Raw genomic sequence first — 20,097 nt, forward strand, 5'->3', positions numbered from 1 at the left:
ATACTGCAAGAAAAATGTTGTACTTCATTGTGAAGACAGCATTGTGTGTAAAATAAATGAGTTTATTGATTTGTAGTCACATTTTAGGTGAATAGATAGTTCCAGTCAGATGTGGGTGATACTGTGGATTGATTAAAATTGTCGTTGTATGTCAAGATTACTTTGTGAGGATGTCATTCAACTCACTGAGTACTGAATATATTTATTCCAGTTCAAAGGGATCATAGGAACACCACGCAAAGTCAAAAATTGCAGTTATACAGTGCAATGTTCTGTCCAATATTTATAACCTCTGAAGCAGGTTATCTGGTTATTACCACATTATTGTTTGTGGGAATTTGATGTGTGCAAATTTCCTGTCAGATTTCAGATTTATTGTCAGAATACATACATGAAATCACATACAACCTTGAGATTCTTTTTCCTGTGGGCATGCAAGAATTATGATTAATTGGTTGTGCAAAAGAAAACTGTACACAGTGTAAACATGTAAACAAGCTAAGAACTATAAACAGATAATGAATGTAAACAAACTGCAATTCAGAGAATAAAAAAATCAATAAAGTGCACAAATAAGGGTCCTTAAATGAGTCTCTGATTGAGTTTGTTGTTGAGGAGTCTGATGATGCAGGGGTAGCAGCTGTTCCTGAACCTGGTGGTGTGAGTCTTGGGGTGCCTATACCTCTTTCCTGATGGCAGCACACACCGAGTGTGTGCTAGATGATGTGGAGCCCTGATAATTCCTACATTGCAACCGTGTAATTCTTTATTATTCTTGGTGATCCATGTATATTAAATTGACAAATGTCATGGGCAGAAATGGAAAATTATCAAAATGATCAATGGAATTTTTGCTTTTGAGTATAGAGATATGGAATTATAGGGGTATAATTTATTCTACATTTGGACAAATTCATGGTTAGATCATCTGAACTCTTATGTGGTTCTTGATGTTACATATTTAAGGAAATATATTTACCTTGAGAGTACCTAATCATTAATAATATTTCACAATTAAATTACATGGAGTGTATTTCCTTGAATTTAGAAGCCTATGGTGTGATTTGATTGAAACCAGGATATTTTGGGAATGGAGGAATCAAGGACATGTGGTTTGAAATTCAGAATCAACCATTTAAAAATGAATTTAAACTTAATGGACATAATTGACTTAAAATTGATATAAATCAGCCCAAACTATTGGGGTACACTGTCATATATTTCTTAAGTGGGGAAAAAAAATATAATTTTTTTCATGCATACTAATTAAACTTAGTCAAGATCACAGAATCAAGTAAGATTACTTTATGAAAATCAGAATATAGAAGGGAGATAGAAGGATTAGCAATTTGGTGCCAGGACAACAACCTCTCCCTCAATGTCAGTAAGGAGCTCATCATAGACTTTGGAAGAAGGTTTGAGCTCACTTCCCTGTCCTCATTAATGGTGGTGAGATTGTGATAGTAGATAGCTTTAAGTACCTGGGAGTAAGCACCTTCAATGGCCTGTCCTCGTCCACCCACATTGATAAATGGTCAAGAATGTACACCAGTGCTACCTGCATCCTCAGAAACTTCGGAAATTTGGCATGCCACTTGTGTCTTTAAACAACCTTGACCGATTTGCCATTTACCGAAGTACAGTGAGAAAGTTCAGTTTGGATGAAGTCTGATGACAGCAGGAAATAAATCATTCTTGAATCTGGTGATGTGTGACATCACCAATGGGAATCTCGACAGGAGGAGGGAGAAGAAGGCATGGCCAGGAGGAGTGAGTCTTTTTTTTATCTTGACTGTCCTGTATCATCAAACATTGAGAGAAACTCAACTAAACTGGAAGAAAACCTTTAGATGGTTTATTATTTTAAATTAATATCAAATGCATTTGACCTATATATATTATAACATAATTTAAAATTTACTGATAAGTGCAAATGATTTCTGTGCATAGAAGAGCTCACAGGTAAGTGGGCAAGTGTGTGCAGCTGCTAAAACTGATACCTCATAGATTTTGTGCCTGGGTTATATTTTAACCTCCAGTGTTGTCTGTGTGGATTTTGCACGTTTTCCCTGTGACCTGTACCTTTCCTCCTTTGCTTTTGTTTTCTCCAATATCCTGGTGATTTGCAGGTTAGATAGATAATTGTCCACTGTAAATTCCCACTAGAGTATAGGTGAATGTAGAAGTTAGGTCAGTGGATGGATGGGGTGGAGGGGGGGGAGAAGAATAAAATTGGATTTATAGAAATTATACTTGATTGCTACCACAGACTCAGTAGGCCAAAATCCCTTTACAGTTTGTGACACTGTAAGTATAATTTGTTAAGGTTCACCCAGTAAAGAGAATCTTTTATTAAAATGAAATTTCTCAAAACTAAAACTTCACTGTAACCTGATATATGTGACAATAAATCATTTGACAGATTTAGAAATTAGATGGACGCTTGAGTCCTGCATTTTGGCAGCATTTGTACAAATATGACCTGGGAAGGAGTTACCTTTGAGGACAAAATATGATGTTTCCTCAATAAATATAGCCATACAGAAGGCACTTCATCAATATGCATTGTCTAGTATAAATTATAAGGTTATGAAAGTGATGGTGTTCTACATACACAAATAAGTGAAGGATCTTCAACCAATGTATAGGGATTCAACATATCCTTGTTCAAAATTAATTTATCGTTATTGAACAGTTTCAAATTTGGAATGCTAATTTTCAGTAATTTAGCACCATACTAATATCTAAAACACAACCAACCAACCAATTTTCCCTTGCAACCGCTGCAACCATGTCTGCCTGTCCCGCATCGGACTTGTCAGCCACAAACAAGCCTGCAGCTGACGTGGACATTACCCCTCCATAAATCTTCGTCCGCGAAGCCAAGCCAAAGAAGAAGAATATCTAAAAAGTCAAGGATATTTTTGTTTACCTCAAAGATCAGTTGGCTAACTAGATTATATTCAACGTTGATTAAAAGTATTAAAATGGTCAACATATAGGATCAACACCTGCTGCCTTCTCTTACTCTCATTCCATAGTCTTTGCATGAAATGAAGCATAGCATGAACTTACTGTTTCTGACATAACATTTTCAGATATGATTAAAATAATAAGTATTATGAGCCATGTTGTACTTATTCCTTTAATGTAAAAGCTCTTTGAGCTACTCCTTAATTCAATCACTATGATTTTCTCAGCAACAAATATGCATTCCTAATTATGCCTTAAAATTCATGGGGACGACACAGGAATTCTCAGACCAAATTTGACATTCTTTCAGCTAAGGGAATTTTTTAGTAGATAAGTATAAGCATGACCAAAAAATGAGATTTAAGGAGAATCTTAATGGAGAGACGTAGGGAAATTTATGGAGGCAGTTGTAATCTCATGACTTGAGATAGTCACCAATGATGGCAAAATGTAGGAACATGAATAGGCTTGAATGAGATGTTGAGAATTTTAAAGATCTATGGAGGGAACTATGTAGTTTAGATGCACAAGGATGAAAATAATGCTAATACCAGTAAATTGAAATCTTAACTTTCTCCAGACAAGTGTAATTCATTTCCATAGTGTGAGCCCAACAAATTATTGAGATTTTGTGACAAATGTCAGCTCGCTTCAATTTTGGAAAATTCTCTGCAAAATTAATCACCTTACAATTTGCCATTGACAGAAGCTTAACTGAGCTTGCTGCATAAGTATTATGGTCACAGGAGAAGATCAACACCTGGGGAACCTGCAGAAAGCGACTCACCTGCCACGCACAATAAGTTTGACATCATCCAGGACAAAACAGACTGTTTAATTAGCACCCCTTCATTCACATTAAACATGAATTCCCTCATTCCCAGAGCCCAATGGTTGTTGTGCATTCAACAAAATATACCATAGATACTCATAGCACCCACTCTAAATGCAAGCATCTCCAATAGTTCTGGATTGTATCCAAATTAAATGAAGTCTTGACTTGCAATTTGAATTTACAGTTATCTGACTGAGAGTCTGTCAATTGAATCAAGTTGATAGCTATTAAAACAAAAAATGTATTCATAGCATTCTATCAGAATACTTGATTAGAAGTTACAGCAGTATATCGAAAAGATGCTGTTGAAACTTAACTGCTTATCTAATCTAATGGATAATGTTTTAGATTTTGGATTTGCTATTGTAATACATATACAGCATTGCTTTTTATGATGGGTCATTGTTCATAGAAGACAAGCTATTAATACATTCATGTCATGGATTTCCAATATCATTCATTTTCACAGTCATTTTCAACACATATATATCTGCCAAAAGTGTGAAATTACATTCAAAATTATTGACCCCTGTGGTATATTCAATTCTTCTTGTAATATACTGTGGGATATTATAAAAGCACATTTGAACTTGGAACATAAAGGGAACATGCCTTTATTATGGTAGTCAACCACAATAAAGATGGCACCAGAAATGGAGGTGTAGTGAACAGTGAAGAAAGCTTTCCAAGCTTGTAGAGGGATCTGGACCAGCTGGAAGAATAGGCTTAAAAATAGCAGATGATATTTAATGCAGACAAGTGCAAAGTATTGCATTTTGGAAGGCCAACCAAGGTAGGACATAAATGGTAAATGATAGGACATTGAGGAGCACAGTGGAATAGAGGGTTCTGGGAATACACACACATAATTTCCTGAAAGTGAGCTTTTGGCACATTGACCTTCATAAATCAAAGTATTGAGTATAGGAGTTGGTATATTATGGTAAAGTTGTATGAGACATTGGTGAGGCCAAATTTGGAGAATTGTGTGCAAGAAAGATGAATAAGATTGGAAGAATGCAGAGAAGATTTCCTATGATGTTGCTGGGACTTGAGGAACTGAATTACAGAGAAAGATTAAACAGTTTAGGACTTTACTCCCTGGAGCATAGAATGAGGGGAGATTTGATAGTCGTATTCAAAATTATGAGAGTTATACAGGTAGAGTAGATAGGCTTTTTCCACTGAGGGTAGGTGAGATACAAACCAGAAGACATTGGTTATGGGTGAAAGGGGAAAAGTTTAAGGCAAAAATTAGGGGGAACTTCTTCACATAGAGAGTAGTGGAGTGTGGAATGAGCAGCCAGCTGAAGTGATAAATGCAGGCTCAAATTTTACATTTAAAATAAATATGGACAGATACACAGATGGGAAGGGCATAAAGGGATATGGACTGGGTGCAGGTCAGTGGGACTAGGCAGAATAATAGTTTGGCACAGGCTAGAAGGGCCAAATGGCCTGATTTTTCCAATAATGTTCTATGGTTTTAGTTGTCTGAACTGACCCGTAAGCTCTGAAGATTTAATCACATGGCTCCAGCCTGAAATGTCATTTATGCATTTTTACCTTTGCTATATAAAGGACACTACTTGACCTGCTGAGTTCATCCAGCTTTGTGTTTTTATTTTAATCACATGACTCACCCATTTAATTTCTTATTGACCTGACCATTCATTGCACATAAAAACTAGCATACATGTTACAAAGCTAATATACGGACACCAAATCTCCAAATGATATTCTTTTAATTTGTGTGAAGACAGGAAATTTACGGAGCCATTTAGATTCAGTTAGAAGTCAATGTTTGTTCTTAACCTTTTCTTGTTGCAATGTTTTTCACAAAGGCTTGTTTTGCAACTTGTTTTTTGTTTCCAGTTGAGGTCATTTATGTGAATAACATGAAATAGCTGAAAGGCATAATGCTCTGATACAGGTTGAGTACCCCTTATTCAAAATGCATGGAACCAGAAGTGTTTCCAATTTGTTTGGATTTTGAAATACTGTGGAACTAAGTAGCACAGTAGCATCAGCAGAAAACCTGTATCAGCTGTTAAACAACAACAACAGTTTTCACCTACAATGCTGTTTTGATCAAAAGTTTACAATACATAGTTAATTTTTTTCAATGCAATAATGTTGCTGGTCATGTTACACTTGAACATAGCATTTTAGGTGGAGATGAATTTCAGATTTCACATGAAAATAATGTTTTCTACATTGCTTGATTCAGAACCATTTCAATTATTTTACCATTGGTCATTTTAAACAATATCTTTGTACGTCAGAGCAGATAATAAGCAAAACACACAGTAAGTAATGCACGTGGGTCTGGCAATGACGATGGTTGGTAATAAACTGGCGCCAACAGGGCATCAGAATCCACATGGGCAAGAAAGGTCAAGTGTGGAATTTTCCACTTGTGGCATCATATCAGTGCTCAGAACGTTTTGGATTTTGGAGCATTTTGGATTTCGGATAAGTGGTACTCAACCAGGATAAGTTTGCTGGAAATAATGTTCAATACAATTTTAAATAACAAAGAATAGGTAAAGCTCAGAAAGAAATAATCTTAAAGATGAGTTTGAAAATTTAAGATTCATTTCCTTTATCAACTTAATTTAAAATAATTTAAACAATAAAGATTCAAATTTGTTTAACTTTTCTAAGTGTCTTCTGAACTTTGGTCCTGTGTTTTTCGAATACCTGGAATATCTGCTCTTGACAGCGCAGTGTTTGCTGATTGGAAATTGTACCTGGAATTTTTCAATGTTTGCAATGTCTGTTCATGAAATTATTATATGATGAAGGAAGGAATGATAATGAGAGATGGAGGGAGAGGGATGGATAATTATCTGTCTTCCAAATACATGTTACTAACAGGGAAGTCTCCCTGTTGAGATTGTGCATTTGTTGCTTATATAAGATATTCAGGCAACAAACCAGCACAGAAGGAGGTCTTTTCTGACTGGGATTTGAGTCGGTCTACAATCCCTGTAAACTCCCTGTGGCTTACAATTTTATCAACAACTATTTCTTCAATTCCTTCTTCCACCTCCTGTTCAGTGTATTGCAGTTCATATGAACTGACTGATTTTTTTTCTTTGTGTCACCGCTTCTCCTTTGCCATTTACTCTTAAATTTGTCAAGCTTGATGCTTTTGACACAATGTATCCTTGTTTATCAAAATTTTCAAACTAAATTGAAAGACATGGATCTGTGGTGGTGCTTCCCTCAAGCTGAATGTGTGATGTGACTTGCTGTGAAGTGTTAAGATTCCAGTCACAGCAAACGCTAGGGCTTAATTTTAATATGATTGACAGGCTGCCCACTGGAGTGTTTCAGGAAACACTTTCCCCATTTTCTCAGCATAATTTCAGGATGGCTGTCTGAGGACTATGTAATGTGGTAATTAACTTGGGAACTCGCGAGGATAAAAGCATTTCTTTCTGCTTGATTTAAGTGTTAGAACTTGTCAACGAGGATTCCATGGATAGGTTTATTTGCAGATTTTTAGACAGTTCCTGGTGGAGAAAGAGGTGGGAGAAATGAGGGGATTACAGCTTATCATCATGGAAGTGTTCTCGGCAGAGGTGCCTGAGAAGGCCAGTGACCGAAACCAACTTTGTGACCTGAAAGTAATTTTGTATGAAGAGATTCATTGACAAAATGAATGAAACACTTGGGCCTCAAATCTCTCTGACTTGAAACCACCTGTTGGTATGCTACCACTCCCTCACTGTTTTCAACAGTTCACTCTCCTTGAGAACTGACTCCAAAATGCAACCACAAAAGGCCCATATTATTTCTCTTTTGGAATTGAAATGTAATCAGGTCTTTTTCTCCACTCTGCACATCACTCCTTACCATGCATTGTCTCATAATCTACAACCAGCAGCTCTTCCCACATACTCTTCGTCATTTCGTAGACCACCAGCTCAGTTTTAATTTTATTTATCCACTTGTGGCTTCTCCTATAGCTCTCAGCCCTTGCTTTTGATCCAGAACCGTGGTTCTCAATTTTTTTTCCACTCACCTACCACCTTAAGTAATCCCTGACTAAACATGGGGCACCTATGGCATCCTAGGCACTCTGTGGTAAGTAAGGGATTACTTAAAGTGGTATATAAATGGGGGGGGAAAAAGGTTGAGAACCACTGATCTATAATGTGGACATATCTCCACTTACATTTTCACCAGCTGCTCCCAACCTTTTTACCATTAAAAAGAGTATGTAATGCCAGAGCATTCACTCTTGACAATGAATTGGGAAATTTAGGACAGCAAAGCATCACAACTGAAAATACTCAAAACACTCAACAGGTCAAGTAGCACATTCAAAGAAAGAAACTTAAAAATTTCAAGTGAATGTTAACTGGAATTTAAAGAAATTCAAAGAAATGTTAACTTTGATTTTTCTCTCAATTGAAGCTGCCAGAGTTTCTAAGTAATTTCATCCTTCTTTGCTTGTATTTCAGATTTTTCACTTGTACCTTTTTCAAACTCAGGATACTTTATTGTACTTTAGAAAAGTCAGGGTACCAGTCCACTCAAAGAAGATCTCTGGGTTTTCTTTGTAACTTGAGTTCATCTTATAAAATTCATAACCATAAACACAGAAACAGGCCATTTTGGCTCTAGTCTGTTCCAATCCTTTTTTTTTGCCTAGTGCCACTGACCTGCACCCAATCCAAAGCTCTCCATGCCTCTCCCATCCATGTACCTGTCCAAATTCTTCTTAAATGTTAAAATTGAGCCCAATATTAACCACTTCAGCTTGCAGCTCATTCCACACTCCCACCACTCTCTGTGAAGTTCCCCCTCACATTCCCTGTAAACCTTTCCCCATGCCCTCTGGTTTGTATCTCATCTATCCTCAGTGGAAAAAGCCTGTCTACATTTATTCTGTCTATTGCCCTTGTTATGTCATAGACCAGCAGCAATAGAAATTCACCAAGACAATGGTATCTTCAAAACAATTTTTATTAATAACTTAATAATATAAAATTGTATTTAACTCTAAACTTAACCCCCAGTTATGCCCTAATATATATATGTGTGTGGGTGTGTCTGTGTGGCAGATCCCAAATCATTACAGTTCAGGCACAATTCTGAAAAGCCATTTTCAAAGTTCAGTCTTATAAATCTTTTGTATTGAAACTCAGTCTTTAAACTGTTGTTCAAAAGTAATTATGGAGAAGGTGAGGTGCCAAAGCTTCAGGCCTTACAAAACTCGTGTCTTGTAAAGTTTCTTTCAGATAAATGTTTCATCGTACGAATGATTTTCCCACAATTCCCCTCTTTTGCATGGAGGTTACAGAACTTGTGATTTCCACAATGATTTCACAAATCCAGGTAAATGTTTTAGATGAAATGACCTTTACAATAGTCACAGTAGCACTACTCTCTCTTAACAAAGAGAGGCAGTTGAAGTACCCATGTTTTCCGAAGCCACTTTGATTCTGTGTTCCTCCTTTGACAAGGAGAATACAATAGCAGTCCTTTCTCAAAGAATGTTGCTGCATTTCTGGCTTCAGATGAAAACTAGTTCATAATATTAAAGATGTTTTCTGGAAGAGACGCAAACACATGACTTGTATTGATCTCTACTGGTTTTTAGGTTTCATTTTCCCAGAAATAAGAAAAAGGCCTGTACAGGTGTTTATCTCAGCAAACATCCATTGATTTTTAGTATTTCAATGCAACAATCAACACTAGATTTATGCCTCTGTTTACAGCTAGACATAGGAGACCCAGCATCTCAGGTAAAATGGAGTTGTGCGTGTCTTTCCCCTGTTTCCAAACCCACAGACTTTACCAAAAATAACATATTATAACATAAAGATTAGTAATAGCATAATTCCACAGCACCATCATAATTTAAAATATATCTATCAAATCTCCCCTCATTCTTATATGCTCCAGGAAATAAAGTCCTAACCTGCTTAAGCTTTCCCTGTAACTCAGTACCTGAAGTCCAGGCAACATCCTAGTAAATTTACTCTGCACTTTTTTTATCTTATTGATAGGTGACCAAAACTGCACACAATACTAAAAAAAAAAGGATAGTTAGAGATAAAATTTGTCCCCTTGAAGATCATTGTGGACAGCTTTGCATGGAGCCAAAAGAGATGGTCTCACAAATGTCTTATACAACTTTACCATAACATCCCAACTACTATATTCAATACTTTGATTTATGAAGGGCCAATATGACAAAACTGGTTTCATCTTGTATTTATATGTGTGAGTTCTTAGACAACACATGGATGAAGGAAAAGGTTCTTTACTATAAAGTTGTTGTAAACAGCACCATGAGGCAGGCCATGTAGCTGCAGCCTCCATTACAGATCTGCATACTGTATGTCAGCTCCTTACTGGCAGCCAAGTCTAATTATACTGTAAGGCATTGCTAATTGCCATGCAAACCTGATCACTATCATTACATCTCCCTTTCTTAAAACAAAAGTAGCTTAATTTTAACTAACATGTTTTCTTTATATAATTCTGCAATTTTAACTTTAACACCAAGAACTTACATTTTCATTATTATCAACATTGTTAATATTTTTAAACTTATTTTGTGTGTTCACATTTATATACACTGGGCTCTAGTTGCTCTCTTTGGTACTGGGATGATGGTGTCTGCCTTGAAACCCTTAGGATGGACTGCTGCAATGAAGTGCTGAAGATCTCCGTAAGGCCATCTGTACTGGTCCCATATAGTAGGCTGGTTCAGAAGGTCATAATCACATGGGATTCAGGGTGAGCTGACCATTTGGATACAGATATGGCTTGATGGTAGGATGCAGAGAGTGGTTGTTGAACATTGGAGACCTGTGACCAGTGGTGTGATCAGTACTGGGCCCCCTGTTGTTTATCATATATATTAACAGTTTGGATGAGAATGAAGGCAGAATAATTATACATTGGCAGGTAACATCAAAATGAGTGATTTTGAGGAGGGTTTACTGAGATTATAACAGGATTTAAAATCAACTGGCATAATGAGCAAAAGAATGCCACTTTGAATTTAGCTCAGTGCAAGGTGATGTATTTTGGGCAGGTCATACACAATGAATGTCAGTGTACTGACAATAACCACACCAGCAGTGCGAGTATAAGACAGCTTTAATAAACTAATATGTACACTAAGACGAACGTGGAAGGCTAGGCTGTAACTCTGGACTGCTTTATATACAAGGTCACCGTGATGACCCCTGGTGACCTAGTGGTGTAATTACATATCACCACAGTCAGGGCTTTGGGGAGTGCTGTGGAACAGAAAGATGTGGGGGAACAAGTACATGGTTCTCTGAAACTAGTGACCCAGGTAGACACATTGGTGAAGAAGTTATATCTTTAAAATTAATGAGTTATTCAATCCATAGCAACTTCAATCCAAGGTCAGTCCCACCTCAGCAGTTGAACTGCAGGATATATACAATGCTTACTGTGGTAAACCACTGTAATGTATAATTAGCTGGTCAAGCATGCCTATTGGCCAGTTGTACCTGTGGCCCCAAGCAACTCAGTACAGGACAGCCAAACAGTAAGGATATGCTATGTTCTCGAGTGAATTAAAGCCTATTCATTTCTCCACAATAGTTTCCTGAGTGATTGATGGTACATCACTTACATTTGTTCATGTTCAACTGCTAAGTTCTAAGCTATTGGGGGATTAAATGATTAACATTATATCTTTGGTATTATTCAGTGTCTCAAAGGATATGTTGTTTATAACAGAAACAGTATTGCAAAGTCAAGACTAAATGAGAAATTATAAACTAGAAATTTCCTCACATTCCTCTAATATGCATTTTAAATTAATAGTGCAAAATATGAAAATGTCTGCAATGAGATTTACATCCAAACAAGTTCAAGGAACTACAGCAACCTAGAAATATGTGTCACATTGCTCAATTCCAAGTTAGGGCAACAATCCTGATTTTTAGTCTGAGAATGAACATTTTGCAACCAATTTTCTCAACTTTCGAACCAACATATGTGCAGCCCTGTAACTTCAAATACATCCTCACATGTGTCTTTGTTTCCTTGCCCATAACAGTCAAAATCATTATCACTTTCACATTCCCAGTTCAAGATAATTATTTTTGTTGGTCCTGATCTCTGTTGTATCTCACATTTGTCCGCTTACTGGTGCACTAGAAAAGTTGCTCACAATCCATTGTGAAAGAGGAAAACATTCATTTACTTTTTCTTCAACCTGCAGAAATAAGCATGGGGATTTGCCTGCAGGCTTATCCAAAGTGGAAGTATTCACTGGCTGCTCTCATGTACTTGCAGAAACCTTCCTGCTGTAAGCCCAAAGGGCTTTTTCACAAAAAGCATTCAATTTTTGATACTGTTCTCTGCCAGCCTGCTGGGAAATTGCAGAACTCCATGAATACTCTCCAATTACTACCCAATCCCTTCTCATCTGCATCATTACAACATTCATTCACTTAGAGACAGCACCGCTCTGTATCTGAAAGAGTGTTTCTTGCATTGTGGAATGTCTTCATACCTGAAGCTGACTTCAGAGTTTGCTATTTTTGTGTAACAGTGAGAACTTGAAATACATCAATAGTGAGAACAGTGATGAAATCCACAATGAAAGATAATAATGAAATTTTGTTTCATTTTTGGGAATTTTTATTCATGTTTTGGAAATCAAATCTTGAATCTTTCAGCATGAATTAACTTTTTAAAAAATTTGTTCTCAGGATATAGGTTCTGCTGCCTGCTAAAAGTTTCTGCACCAACATTGCTCAGTTCACATAGACTTCTCCCATGGAACTTTTCCTTTGGACAACAGTGAGTAACGATTGAAATCTTATTTAAGCCCCTAGCAATTATTATGTTAATGATGCATCACTGTCCACAGTTATTTGAACACCAAATAGATTCTATGAAATCTAGATTTACTGCTAGAAACACTGAAAAATAATGTTCTTATATTCTCTTATAAAATATTGGAATCAAATTGATATAATGTTCACCTTTGATATATTTGCTTTGATTAATGTACCATTAGACTTAACCAGAACTAATTAATTGGCTCATGGAATCTAAGGCAAGTCAGCGATGAACATTTGTCAAAAAATTATTACCATTGATTCTACAGTCCAAAATCCCAGGAATGTTGATCCATTGTTTAGAAGGAATAGAAAGAAGGGTCACGGCAAATGTGTAATGGGGGGAGGGGGGAAATGGATCTGGAAATATTGACTATCAAATTATTTGAGAAGAGGTAGTATAACAACAGGTGATATTGAACAAGATATTCAAGCTTCCTCTGGCAGTGCACCAGAGTGCTCCAAGTCATTAATAATTTCCTTAATTGCTATTTGCCTTATATATGTTTAAGGTGTGAATTGTGCTTATTTTGTAATGAATTATATCAGCTGTTGGTACTTTGATAAATTGTCAAGAGTCCCAATTTAAAGCTTTTAAAAGATTTTGAAGGAAGTAATTGGTGTTCCTTAAGCATGGATATGCAGAGCTTCTCATGCAAGTAATTAGAAGTAGATCACTGAGAGTCTGTATCTCTGGATAAATTAATTTATTTTATAGAATTGTGAAAAATTGTATTATGATGTATATTCTGATCTGTGAAAATAGTATTAGATGGCCTGTGAGTTGTTTATGTGCTTTATAACCTCAATTTCCCAGAGATAAAATCTTGACAGCACGAACATTGCCTCTTGCTCAATCAGCCAAGAAGCCACCAATTCAATAACCTGATAATCAGGGGACCATTCTTTACGATAAGGAACTGAAGATTGGTTATTTTTTTGTTTTAGAAAGGGAAGATTTATCTGCTATCAGAAAAGGGTGTAAGCTGAGACCCATGGAATTTTTTAAAAGAATTGCGTGACTGTTAGAAAGATTGCTTACCTTTGTGCTCTTGTGCTGTTACAATATTTAGTTTTGTCTGCACTTTTCCCATTTAAATGTTTGTGATTTAATGAACACAATGTATTGGGCAAACAGCAAAATAGTCATAATGATTTCAGGAGATCACAATTTATTTATGGAGTGATATAAGAATATGAAATTCTATAAGTATGAATTACAATTACTATATAAATTGACGGTTATGTATGTACAAATGTCAAAATTGTCCCTAAATTATAAGGTAAGTATTTATTTAGATACCATCAAGTATGATAGAACTTGATAATATCTTGGATTAGATCAACTATCTTGTATCTGAAATCACAAAAGCAATGAAGTGTAAAAGGAGATGAAGCCAATTAACAGGGCTCAGGTGTTGCGAAAGGAAGAATATTTACAATAGAAGGACAGATTTACATGGCTGCTTTCACCACCTGGCAGCCAATTCACATGTTAAAGTGAAGAATTTTGAGATAAATACACTGGACAACAATTTTTTTCAAAAGGTTTTCTTCCTGAACAAAAAATGAGGATTATGATAGACAACTTCAAAATGAACATGAAGGTAATTTCTGATTTGCTGTATCACGTAGGAAGTTGGAGAAACTTTTAAATTTTATTGAATTTAGAATGTTTAATCACATGATGGTGATACTATGTTTTCATGCACAGTTTGCTCGTATGCTTCTTTCATAAAGATCAAGGTTTGCAGACCAAGTGCTAGAAAATGGAATTGGCTTAAATTTTTGGCCTAAAGACGCTGCTCCCTGCAAGTACGACTCCATGACCTGATGTCATTTTCACATCTCAACTTCCTTCATACATGATTTCTCCAAGTGGCCACAGCAGATTTCAACCATCTCTTCCAACTTGTTTAGTATTCATGCATCAGGAAGATCACCAAGATGTTGTATTTATGCAAAAATAACTTTATACCTACTTTGATTTCAGTGAGGATAACTTGGATAACACCCATGTCCCTGGAAGCCTCAGTTTGTGGAGATTAGCCAGCTGCTGATATGCAGCATACCTTTGCTCTTGTAGAAATGCATTCCTCCTCTTTTGGCATAGAATGCCCTCCTCTTGTAATTCATTTCACAAGCAGGTCATCTTGTGCAAATTGGGGAGCACTCTACCTCTTGCTCTTTTCTCTCTTCAGAGGCTACCATCATTGTACTTTCTTGTTGACCTGCTGCTTGTGACAGTATGCCACTAAGGGCTGCAAGGATTCTGTATTTGCTGCACCAAAAAGTGTGGATAGATGTACTGGACTGATGCGTCCCTACATGGATCAAGGGTTCAGCACTTTGTCAAACAACCAGTTTTAATACATTTTGAAGGGGAATTTATTTGCAACTAGCAATGACGTTTCAGCAAACCCAAAGTAGGTAAAACCGAATTACTCGGGAAATGAGCTGTGTGCAACTGTTTCATTTCATGTTAATATGCTTTTAACTGTCACAGTTGAGTTTACATTGTGAATTTGTTATGTAAGCTCATTACATAAAATTGTATTTTAGAAATAACAGATAGTGAAAATAACAGATTTTCAGCTTTGAAGACCTTAAAGATTTTATTAATTATCATAATCTATAATATATACAGCATTTGATTTTTGCATTGGCATCACAATTTCTTAAATGCAGACAAACAATTGATTCTTTCTATTAGTCATTGTCTCCATTTGAATTGTGTGACTTAGAACTTTCACTATATTCCACAAGACTATGTTTCCTTCTCTGTAGATCCTCAGTGATTGATAGAAGAGAATGGTAACTTTTCAAATTTGCACCATTTATCATTTTGAATTAACTGTCAGAGTTATGAGCAGAGAAACTGAAATATATTTCAATTATGACTGTATTATTGTTGGAGAAATGGAAATGGAGCAGAATTCATTAAATCACTTACGACATCTGGGAATTCAGAAAAAGAATTCAAACATTAAGGAGTGAATTCCAACAAAGAAAATTCATTTAAAATAATATATGAAAAAAGACCAAGTATTTCCTTCTTGAGGTATTGAAGATTCTATTAAGGTCCATAAATAATTTGTAATTGTGAAAGGTCTGTTATTATATTCCTGTCACTTTTTGTACCAAGCTACAATACAAATCCAAAAGCCACAAAAAGTTACTGTGGGATTGCTATGCTTGTAATTTTGTACCAAACTGAAACAAAATGTCCTGTCTTCAGTGCAGTTATTACAGTTACTTCAAGTAGAAGTCATTGCAAAGGAACTAATATATCACATTGCCAGATAATTATGCATTGCTGAAATAAAAATGTATATATATCAAAAGATTTACTAGATTAATGATATAAAATTTGGTTGGCCATTAAAGAACCTAATTCCATCTCTTAATGCATGTTGGCCATTTTAAAATGATAGGTCCTATATTTAACCTTGGCAAACTTCTACAGATGTGTAGTGGATTTGTATTATTGGTTGTATCATGGCCTGGTGTAGGGGTACCAATACTTCTGAGTGGAAATCCCTGTAAAAGATAGTAGACAGAACCCAGTACATCACAGGCAAAACTCTCTCCACCATTGAGAAAATCTATATGGAACACTGCTATCGGAGAGTAGCAGCAATCATCAAGGATCCACATCGCGCATGATATGCTCTGTACTCACTACTGCTACCAGGGAAAAGGTAGAGATGCCACAAGACTCATCCGACCAGGTTCAGGAATAGTTGCTACCCCTCCATCATCCAACTTCTCAACAACAAACTCAATGAGGACTCTTTAGAACTGATTTTTTTTGTATTGCAGTCAGTTTGTTTATGTTTCTTTTTCTTTATATTTTTCTTATGGATTTTTTTTTAGTTCAATAAGTAGAAATTCTGCCTGGCCTGCAGGTAAAGAAATCTCAGTGTTGTCTGTGATATCATGCATGTGCTCTGATAATAAATTAGAACTTGAACTTGAATTATCCTGTGGCTCAGATGAAACCCTGCTATCACGGAGAAGATAGCAGAGGAAGATTATTGGTTAAGTCTTATTCTGGATAATTTAACACACAACATACTCTAAGATTGTAAAGTTATATTGAGGGATTTATGTATGTCTTAATGGATGTAAAAGATGACACAATTTGAAGGATATCAGATGAGTTCTCAGTGTTTTTCCCAATTTGGTGATGCATTTAAAGGTCACGCAGAATAGTCAAATGACAGAAATTAGTGAAGATATGACAATCTCAGAAAGGGAGTTTTCTTATTTTAATCATGAACCCATCCATGGGAATCTATATGGTCAGATAAAGCCTTAAAGTCAGGTACAATTCTTTTGTAATAAAATTTCTACTTAATTTGAACTTAAAGTTCAAAGTGATTACATTTTAATGAAGGAAACAGAAATTTGGACAAGTAAAAAAGGCAAATAATATCTTTAAACTTGAAAACAAGATCAGACGTTACACGTATGTAACGTATGTGTAAGTTTAGAAAAATTCTTTGATTCAACAGTCCAATCTCACTTCTCATTCCTCCAAGTTCACTGGTTGCAGGCAATTTTTATACTATGTACAGAATTTAACATTTATGAATTTCACCAGGCTTTGGTGTTTGAAAGGTAAATGGTTACCGCTCAGGAAGGTTCTTGTTGGTTTTCAGAGAGATTTGTTGTTCGCTGGACACAAACTGATCCCTTCTAATCAGTTATGTCAGTGTCTTGCCGAAGAAACTTGCCCCATCAGGGTTTTCCTGATGATAACCTCTTTCTTTCAGGTCACCACAGATATCCTTTTTGTTTCTCTTATTTCAAGTGAAACATTAGGCAGCCAGTTCTCTCCTGACCGTGCTGAACTAAGCCCTCACAACCCGTCTTCCAAATGGGGTTTTTCCACAAGCTTGCCAGCTTATCCTGTTCCAGTCCCAGTTGTTGCTGCTGACTGTAAAACTGCAGATCTGATCTCTCCCTCTCTCTCTCTCTCTCAGAGAAAAGCCTGTTTTACCCTCTCTCTGCTTGCAAAAACCACATGACCCTCCAAACTGCACTCAGACAGCTCTTTCATCTGTTCCTTTTGTTACAGAGTTCTGTATTGTGCATTGGCCTATGTGTTGTGTGGCTTTATGTTAAAAAGTGACAGCTTGCCTATGAGAGCCAAGGTGAAGGTGGACTGCTGAGAGAGTGGGAGATGGACTGGGCATGTGCAGAAGATGATCTAGAAATTTCTGGACTTGGAAGACAAACCACCACTGGATGTGGCTGTGAAGTGGGAGGAGGCCCAAGCAGAGTTATTGACTGGGAGACAGTTTAGAATGTTGGACATTTTAAAAGGGATGAGCATTCTGAAGGCAGCCAGAAGGATCTGGACCAAGCCATTGCTCCTCTCTCTGCAAACAATACAAGAAGACAACTTCAAGTTTTATGCTCTCTTGCTCTCGCTCTCGCTCTCGCTCTCTCTCTAAGATCTTTTGGCTTCAGTTTACCAAACAAGCTGAATTTTGCTTATGATCTTTGCTTCGGTTGAGATTGAAGTTTTGTGAGTCTTGTGTCTTTTGTGTTTGTTTTGTGTTTAACTTTTTTTCTGTGGGCTGCTTGGAAATATAACAGACTTTAATTGCATATGTTATATTTAGACTGGGGAATTTATTAGTTTTACACTGTTATAGAAATTTGCATAGTAACCAGTGGGCATTGTTATAAAAGGGGGGATTTTGAATTAAAGTTTGAAGGTAAATTTTTGTTATTAAAGTAATTGTTCATCTTTCTTTCTTTCTTTGGCTTGGCTTCGCGGACGAAGATTTATGGAGGGGGTAAAAGTCCATGTCAGCTGCAGGCTCGATTGTGGCTGACAAGTCCGATGCGGGACAGGCAGACACGGTTGCAGCGGTTGCAGGGGTAAATTGGTTGGTTGGGGTTGGGTGTTGGGTTTACCCCTGTGTGATATACCTTCTTTGTGGTTGCTGGTTTGATCTTGTAACACTTTTCAGAACAACAATCCATTAGTGAAGTCCTTTTGGCACTCTTCAAAGTTTTTGCAAAGGCTCTTGGAGCCGGAATGTCTGGCTTGAGCAGAGCTCCAGTATTTTAAATGAGATCTGTTTTGAAGTGTTTTTAGGTGGCATACACTTTAAAAAAAAAACAGCCCCAATTTATCTCCTTTTAAACATATCTATATACAATATAAAACAACATAATCTGTCACAATATGATGTCTTACATTTTGGTCTTTTTTTCATAATCATTCTGACTGTCCAGTATGGGTGTCAATGGAGCTGAATCCCCACCCCCCCCAAAATTTTTCCAAGTTAGCATTTCTCGGCTCTTCTCTTCTATTTTCAACTAATTTAATAGATAATCCCATTGTTAAACATTCTTTGAGAATTTGGCCACAGTTTCCAAAATATTTTGCATTTCATAATTTCTCTCTTAAGCCCTATCGTATCCAATCATTTTTTTCAACCTTCTTTACATGAAGCTATCTTTCCGAAATGGTATAGAAAGGGTATTCAAAGTTTTATCGATTTGTTCATTGATGAATATTTTGCATCATTAGGGCAGTTTTCTGCTAAATTTAACCTGCCTAAATCTCAATTTTTTAGTTATTTGCAAATCTGACATTTTCTTTAATCACAGTTTTCTAATTTTCCAGGAGAGTCTGAATCAAATTTTATAGATGAGGTTTTTAGTTTAATGCCTTCTCGTAAAGGTTTAATATCTACTATTTACGAGAAATAGTTGTGTTTAAATCAGACTTCACTAATTAAAATTAAAAATATTTGGGAACAGGATTTAAATTTGACTGTATCGGATGTGGATTGGGACACAATTTTTAAGTTGGTTAATAGCTTTTCATTATGCATTTTTCATTGCTTATTACAATTTAAGGTGGTGTACAGAGCCCTATGTCTAAGGTTAAATTGCCTAATTTTTACTCTTATATGAGTCCCTGTTGTGACAAATGTAAGAGCGAGAAGCATCATTAATTCATATTTTTCTAGACTTCCTAGTCTAGAAAAATACTGGAGAGAGGTTTTCCGCACTTTCTCTACAATTTTAAATATAGATTTAGTGCCAAATCCTTGGGTGGCCCGCTTTGGTGCAATGGGAGGGAATGATTCTTCTTTGTCTCTGGGTCAGAGTTATGGTATTTCTTTTGCTTCTCTTTTGGCAAGGTGTGCGATTTATTTAAATAAAGGATGCTCTCCCACCTACTCATCATCAATGTCCTGTCTGAATATGGAAAAGATTAATTATTCAGTTAATAATTAATTATTCAGTTAATAATTCAGATAATAAGATTCAGATACTTATTTTATAATTTCACTTTAATGTAATTAAGTTGTCGAACTTGTGTCTTTTCCATGTTCTTTTTCACCTTTTTATCCTCTCCCTTTGTTTTTTTCTTTAATGTTAATCATATAGAGCATCTGACAA

At 36.2% G+C, this 20,097-nt stretch overlaps 1 long non-coding RNA gene across 1 annotated transcript in view; it reads left to right on the plus strand.

Annotated features, from left to right (window-relative positions):
* LOC138742856 (uncharacterized) overlaps positions 1 to 20,097 on the plus strand; it is a 221,330-nt gene that overhangs the window by 43,683 nt on the left and 157,550 nt on the right. Inside the window, exon 2 of the long non-coding RNA XR_011344456.1 lies at positions 12,532 to 12,622. This is a non-coding gene — a long non-coding RNA (uncharacterized lncRNA). The remainder of the gene's footprint in view (positions 1 to 12,531; positions 12,623 to 20,097) is intronic.

The sequence above is a fragment of the Narcine bancroftii genome, chromosome 9 (assembly GCF_036971445.1).
Source record: "Narcine bancroftii isolate sNarBan1 chromosome 9, sNarBan1.hap1, whole genome shotgun sequence".
NCBI classification, from domain to species: Eukaryota; Metazoa; Chordata; class Chondrichthyes; order Torpediniformes; family Narcinidae; genus Narcine; species Narcine bancroftii.